An 8,470-nucleotide genomic window follows, 5' to 3' on the forward strand; every position below is an offset into this window, starting at 1 on the left:
TTTAGCCATTTCCATTTTGCTACTCAAATAAAGTTGAATAGGGGAAAGCATGTTTAACTGACAGCATGTATTAAAGTACTCTTTTAAAAACCCCAGTCATCATATAGGCCTACAATCATTTTTTAATGGCTACTTTCTTGCAAACTCCCTTATGCTACAAGTTGTATGATTGGAAGCTGGAGTTACATGTTTTTTTTGCTGTGTTAGTTTACATGAACTAAACGTTTTGTATTGCAGTGGTAGTTCACTTAAAAGGAAAAGCATTGGTCAATTTCAATTGGCCATACTCTACACTGTTGGTTTGCAAGAAGTTATTTTGTCAAATAATTTTCAGTTTTCAAGTAAGTTGCTCCTGAAGTGGACGCCCCCACTTCTATTTGGTGCTACGGTTTTTACATATTGAGTACCCCAGTATGAGCTACAATACCCATAAAACCTAGCGGTAAAACACGGAAATGGTTCCAATCGTTTTTCCATCCTTCATTTTCCATACTTCATATAAGGTCTGTGTTTCATGTAGTCACCCTGGCGTGACGTTTTGATTACCGCGTAAATATCTCCCGGACAAAGTAACTTTTTTCGCTTGTAATTACCCCCCAAAAATGAAATGCTAATTACCACTAATGTGAGAACTACACAACCTGTCGCAAGCTTTGACTCAAGGCAGTGTTGCAGGGTGGGAAAAACCTTAACATTTATCCATGCAAACTCTCAGGAACAAGTAGCAAGGAACCTAGCAAGTAAAATAGAATAACTAGTAGATATTTTAACCTTTTTTTAGTTTCTCGTTTAAAAAATGTATGTGTGTTTCTCGTGTGTATTGTTGTTTAGCATCTTTCCAATTGACCTACCGTAGCATTTTTAAATGACTATAATTATTTTTATTACCCAGGTCTTTGTAGCTAACTAGCTAGCTAACCTTAAATTAGGATGGTTCTGTGCTATGTACCAGATTGTAACGACTACTACGATAAGCACACGTGCATTTTATCATTTTCCGACCTCTGTAATCCAGAGAAGTCACTGGAGCCGTGTGATTAGGTAAGCCCTGTTTGTTAGCTGCTAACAAGCTATTTTGATTAGGTCAAAGATTTGTGGTTAGCTAGATGCTTATGAAAATTAGCTAGATAACTACAGTCGTGGTTATGTGTACAACGCACATTACCTTCCTTACAAGTAAAAAGAATACCAGCAAATTCAATTTTATTGGTTGCATACACATATTTAGAAGATGTTTTTTGGGTGTAAAGAAATGCTTGTGTTCCTAGCTCCGACAGTGAAGTATTATCAAACAATACACAAATCTAAAAGTAAAAGAATGGAATTAAGAAATATTCGGAAGAGCAATGTCGGAGTATACACACACACACGCACACGCACACACACACACACACACGTTCAAAAGTTTGGGGTCACTTAAAAATGTCCTTGTTTTTGCAAGAAAAGCACATTTGTTTGTCCATTAAAAAACATAAAACTGATCAGAAATACAGTATAGACATTGCTAATGTTGTAAATGACTATTGTAGCTGGAAACGGCTGATTTGTTATGGAATATCTACATAGGCGTACAGAGGCCCAATATCAACAACCATCACTCCTGTGTTCCAATGGCACGTTGTGTTAGCTAATCCAAGTTTATCATTTTAAAAGGCTAATTGATCATTAGAAAACCATTTTGCAAATATGTTAGCACAGCTGAAAACTGTTGTTCTGATTAAAGAAGCAATACAACTGGCCTTTTTCAGACTAGTTGAGTATCTGTGGCATCAGTATTTGTGGGTTCGATTACAGGCTCAAAATGGCCAGAATCAAAAGACCTTTCTTCTGAAACTCGTCCATACTTGTCCCAAAGCCACTCCTGCATTGTCTTGACTGTGTGCTTAGGGTAGCTGTCCTGTTTTAAGGTGAACCTTCACCCCAGTCTGAGGTCCTACACACTCTGGAGCAGGTTTTCAGCAAGGATATCTCTGTACTTTGCTCCGTTCATCTTTCCCTCAATTCAGACTGGTCTCCCAGTAACTGCCGCTGAAAAACATCCCCACAGTATGTTGCTGCCACCACAATGCTTCACCGTAGGGTGGCAGGTTTCCTCCAGATATGATGCTTGGCATTCATGCCAAAGAGTTCAAACTTGGTTTCCTCAGACCAGACCTTGTTTCTCATGGTCTGAGAGTCTTTAGGTGCTTTATGGCAAAATCCAAGCGGGCTGTCATTTGCCTTTTACTGATGAGTGGCTTCTGTCTGGCCACTCTACCATAAAGGCCTGATTGGTGGAGTGTTACAGAGATGGATGTCCTTCTGGAAGGTTCTCCCATCTCCCCAGAGCAACTCTAGAGCTCAGTCAGAGTGACCATAAGGTTCTTGGTCACCTCAATGACCAAGGCCCTTCTCTCCCAATTGTTCAGTTTTGCCGGGCGGCCAGCTCTAGGAAGAGCCTTGATGGTTCCAAACTTCTTCCGTTTAAGAATGATGGAGGCCACTGTGTCTTGGGGACCTTCAATGCTGCAGAAGTGTTTTGGTAACCTTCCCCAGATCTGTGCTTCGACACAATCCTGTCTCAGATCTCTACAGACAATTCCTTCGGCCTCATGGCTTGGTTTTTGCTTTGACATGCACTGTCAACTGTGGGACCTTATATAAACAGGTGTGTGCCTTTCCAAATCATTCCCAATCAATTGAATTTACCACAGGTGGACTCCAATCAAGTTGTAGAAATGGAAACAGGATGCACCTGAGCTCAATTTCGAGTGTCATAGCAAAGGTTCTGAATACCTATGCAAATAAGGTATTTCTGTTTTTTATTTTAAAACATTTCCAAAATGTCTAAAAGCCTGTTTTTGCTTTGTCATTGTGGGGTATAGTGTGTAGATTGCTGAGAAGAAAAAATAACAATTTAATCAATTTTAGAATAAGGCTGTAACTTAACTGTAACGAGTGCGCTGAGAGTCAGGAAGCAAGTCCAGGGAGTGAGAGTTTTAATAAATAAATACGAAACACAAACAACGCATCGACATGAAAACTGAGTCAACAACACCTGAAAGAACCACGGGGAGTGACAGATACAGGGAAGATAATCAAGGAGGTGATGGAGTTCAGGTGGGTGTCATGAGGCGGAGGTGCGCGAGACGATGGTGTGCGGGATAATCAGCAGCCTGGTGACCTAGAGGCCAGTGAGGGAGTATATGTGACAGTTTCCGAAGGCACTGTTTACATATATATATATATATATATATATATATTTATATATATATACACACAGTGGGGAGAACAAGAATTTGATACACTGCCGATTTTGCAGGTTTTTCTACTTACAAAGCATGTAGAGGTCTGTAATCTTTATCATAGGTACACTTCAACTGTGAGAGACGGAATCTAAAACAAAAATCCAGAAAATCACATTGTATGATTTTTAAGTAATTAATTAGCATTTTATTGCATGACATAAGTATTTGATACATCCGAAAAGCATAACTTAATATTTGGTACAGAAACCTTTGTTTGCAATTACAGAGATCATACGTTTCCTGTAGTTCTTGACCAGGTTTGCACACACTGCAGCAGGGATTTTGGCCCACTCCTCCATACAGACCTTCTCCAGATCCTTCAGGTTTCGGGGCTGTCGCTGGGCAATACGGACTTTCAGCTCCCTCCAAAGATTTTCTATTGGGTTCAGGTCTGGAGACTGGCTAGGCCACTCCAGGACCTTGAGATGCTTCTTACGGAGCAACTCCTTAGTTGCCCTGGCTGTGTGTTTCGGGTTGTTGTCATGCTGGAAGACCCAGCCACGACCCATCTTCAATGCTCTTACTGAGGGTAGGAGGTTGTTGGCCCAGATCTTGCGATACATGGCCTGACCCATCCTCCCCTCAATACGGTGCAGTCGTCCTGTCCCCTTTGCATCCCCAAAGAATGATGTTTCCACCTCCATGCTTCACGGTTGGGATGGTGTTCTGGGGTCGTACTCATCCTTCTTCTTCCTCCAAACACGGCGAGTGGAATTTAGACCAGAAAGCTCTATTTTTGTCTCATCAGACCACATGACCTTCTCCCATTCCTCCTCTGGAATATGTATGCATAGACATTATGGACTGAATTTGGATAGAATATGTATTATATCTGAAGAATTAAAAAGGATAGAATAGTATACGTACAGAAATAGTTTAATAGGATGGCCTTGACTAGAATAAAGTATATACATATACAGTACCAGTCAAACATTTGGACACACCTACTCATTCCAGGGTTTTTCTTAATTTAATTTTTTTACTATTTTCTACATTGTAGAATAGTAGTGAAGACATCAAAACTATGAAATAACACATGGAATCATGTAGTCACCAAAAAAGTGTTAAACAAATGTTCTATTTTAAATTCTTCAATGTAGACACCCTTTGCCTTGATGACAGATTTTCACACTCTTGGCATTCTCTCAACCAGCTTAATGAGGAATGCTTTTCCAAAAGTCTTCAAGGAGTTCCCACATATGCTGAGCACTTATTGGCTGCTTTTCCTTCACTCTGCGGTCCAACTCATTCCAGACCATCTCAATTGGGTTGAGGTCGGGTACTTGTGGAGGCCAGGTCATCTGATGCAGCATTCCATCAGTCTCCTTCATGGTCATATAGCCCTTACACAGCCTGGAGGTGTGTTGAGTCATCGTCCTGTTGAAAAAATTATAGTCCCACTAAGCACAAACCAGATGGGATGGTGTATCACTGCAGAATGCTGTGGTAACCATGATGGTTAAGTGTGCCTTGAATTCTAAATAAATCAGAGATATTGTCACAGGCAAAACACTCCCACGCCATCACACCTCCTCCTCCATGCTTCACAGTGGGAATCACACATGCAGAGATCATCCGTTCACCTACTCTGTGTCTTACAAAGACACGGCAGTTGGAACCAAAAATCTTAAATTTGTACTCATCAGACCAAATGACAGATTGTTGTTACAAATGTCCATTGCTCGTGTTTCTTGGCCCAAGCAAGTCTCTTCTTTGTATTGGTGTCCTTTAGTAGTGGTTTATTTTCAGCAATTCAACCATGAAGGCCTGATTCACGCAGTCTCCTCTGAAAAGCTGATTTTGAGATGTGTCTGTTACTTGAACTCTGTGAAGCATTTATTTCGGCTGCAATTTCTGAGGCTGTTAACTCCAATGGACTTATCTTCTGCTGCAGAGGTAACTCTGGGTCTTCCTTTCCCATGGCAGTCGTCATGAGAGCCAGATTCTTCATAGCTCTTAATGGTTTTTAGACTGCACTTTTAGAAACGTTCAAAGTTCTTGAAATTTTGCGGATTGACTGACATTCATGTCTTAAAGTAATGATGGACTGTCATTTCTCTTTGCTTATTTGAGCTGTTCTTGCCATAATATGGACTTCGTATTTTGCCAAATAGGGCTATCTTCTGAATACCACCACTACTTTGTCACACCACAACTGATTGGCTCAAACGCAAAATAACTTAACAAAACACACCTGTTAATTGAAATGCATTCCAGTTAACTACCTCATGAAGTTGGTTGAGAGAATGTCAACCGCGTGCAAAGCTTTAGTCAAGGCAAAAGGTGGCTACTTTGAAGAATCTCAAATATAAAATATATTTTGATTTGTTTAACACTTCACTATATTCTGTCGTGACTATCATTAATGTGATGACTGTTATTTTCATAAAACACTTACCTCCTATGTTTTTTATTTAACTAGGCAAGTCAGTTAAGAACAATGAAGGCCTAGGAACAGTGGGTTAACTGCCTTGTTCAGGGGCAGAACGACTGATTTTTACCTTACCTTACCTTTAGTTTATTGGCCCAATCCTCTAACCACTAGGCTACCTGCAGCCACTTTTATTTATTACCAGATTCAATTAAAAATGTAACAATGAACTCATTAGGAATCTGGGACACCATGGAGAAAGTTTGTTTAATGAGTTACCATTTCCCGAATTAACTAAGAATATATCAGAATATATCGATATCATACCAGTCATCAATCAATCATTTCCTCATATCAGTCTCATTCTGAACGTCATTGACCTCGTAAATCTGCACGAACCCTAGCATAAGTGATGATTCAGCGATACACAAATTGGCTTAATTATATATTTACTAACTAACGATATAATCACAGAAATACATAAACACACACACAGTATAGGTTATATTGATTACTGACATTAATGCAATGAAAAGTCCCTAGCGGACTAACCCGATATGACGGCTTATTACACAATGAAAGGGGTGGGGAAAGAGAGAGCGGGAGAGACAAAGAGAGTGGACTTATCGTACATACATTTGGAAAATACACTCATTGTAAATATGGATATTTAGTACCCTAACAACCGTACATTCGGATTTAGAAATGCAACATATTGTTTAGGGGCAGCTTAGACGTCTTTCTCTGTCGTCTCTCTAAGAACTCGATGGTTCAATGTTGGGCGCACATCTATTTTGGGGTGGCAGGTAGCCTAGTGGTTAGAGCATTGGGCCAGTAACCAAAAGGTTGCTAGACTTAATCCTGGAGTTGACAAGGTAAAAATCTGTCATTCTGCTCCTGTACAAGGTAGTTAGCCCACTGTTCTGTGGTACACTGTCATTGTAAACAAGAATTTGTTCATAAATGACCTGCCTTGTTAAATAAATGTAGTTGTAGAATGAATACTTCAGAGCTGTAACACGCCGTGTTCAGAGGGACTTGTTCTTTCCTCTGTTCATTAGACTGGATCCTTAAAATGTTATACACGTGGTAGTCTTTGGTCGAGTTCACTAGACTACCAGTTCTTAAACAGCTGCAGACTGTGTTCCGGTGTAGTATTTTATCTTCTTCACTTGAGAGTTTCAGAGGATTTTTACAATTTTCTGGTCTGGTAGTTTGAAACAATTTCAACATGTGGACTGGTCCTCACATTCTCTGGTCTCAATGGTTGTTTATTCGGGATACAGCTAGGACCACTTTACACACTGGCAGCAACCGTGCACGTTTTGGTGATTTTTAAGCACTCTGGTTCAAAGGGTGCATTCCATCACGCCGGCATAATATCTGTGCTCACGTGGGCGTGGTTACTGACTGGATAAAACTTTATACGACAACAATTATCTAATTTAGAAGGCTAAAATCACATTGTTATATAAACAAAAGTATTCTTATACGTGATAATTTATTTTATACAACATTTAGATGCAAACCTGATAACTAGAATGCGTACACCTTCAGAGATACAGTTAGTTATAGTTATACCATCTGTTTATTTTTATTTTTATTTATTTTACCTTTATTTAACCAGGCAAGTCAGTTAAGAACAAATTCTTATTTTCAATGACGGCCTGGGAACAATGGGTTAACTGCCTGTTCAGGGGCAGAACGACAGATTTGTACCTTGTCAGCTCGGGGGTTTGAACTCGCAACCTTCCGGTTACTAGTCCAACGCTCTAACCACTAGGCTACTAGGCTACCCTGCCACCCTACCATCTGTAATGACATCACAAAATACTAAATGATATGACTTGATTATTGTTTGGATCCCCACCAACCATTCCAAACATCTGGATTTCAAAACTAATGTACAAGTGTCCAGTCATTTGATGTTACATTTTTTTAGCTCGAATCTCTCTGTGTAACACTCAGACATTCCATTCTCAATACTGCAGAGCCAAGGGCAGAATTTCTGGAAGGTATTTACGATCTGGTTGTTAAGTCATAAAACCGGGCCAACTCCCCCAGGAGAGAGGGTTTGGCTATCTGTCAGCCATTGGCCTAGCTGATCCGGCACTTTTGATCCTCACCCAGGAGAGAGTCATGACAATTCTACAATGTATAAAATAGCAAAAATAAAGAAAAACCCTGGAATGAGTAGGTGTGTCCAAGATTTTGACTGGTACTGTATACATATGAAATGGGTAAAACAGTATGTAAACATCGGCTCCAACAGATATGGCTGCTCTGCTTCTAGCTCCTAAGCAACTATGTTTTTGTGTGTGTTATTTCTTACATTATTAGCTCAGGAAATGTTTTGAGTTATTACATACAGCCGGAAATAACTTTTGGATATCAGAGCGGCGGTAACTCACCAGCATTATGAGCAGGAATATGACTTTCCCAAATTGGAACCTTTGTTCGTACCCAGCAGCGCAATTTACCTTATTCCAGAGGCTGCTCCAAAAACACTGCCGGTGGAGAAGAGGTATTCGGAGTAGACTTCTAGTCCGACTCAGGAGGCATACACAACATCCACCGCTTCCGAGTATATTACTCGCTAATGTTCAGTCTCTGGATAATAAAGTAGACGAGCTCATGGATAATAAAGTAAACTCAAGTCCTTTTGTTCACCCAACCTAGAATACCTCACAATCAAATGCTGACCGTATTATCTCCGAAGATAATTCTCTTTGGTTATAGTCACAGCCGTGTATATTTCCCCTCAAGCAGATACCACAATGGCCCTCAAAGAACTACACTGGACTCTATACAA

Source organism: Oncorhynchus mykiss, chromosome 7 (assembly GCF_013265735.2).
Source record: "Oncorhynchus mykiss isolate Arlee chromosome 7, USDA_OmykA_1.1, whole genome shotgun sequence".
NCBI lineage: Eukaryota > Metazoa > Chordata > Actinopteri > Salmoniformes > Salmonidae > Oncorhynchus > Oncorhynchus mykiss.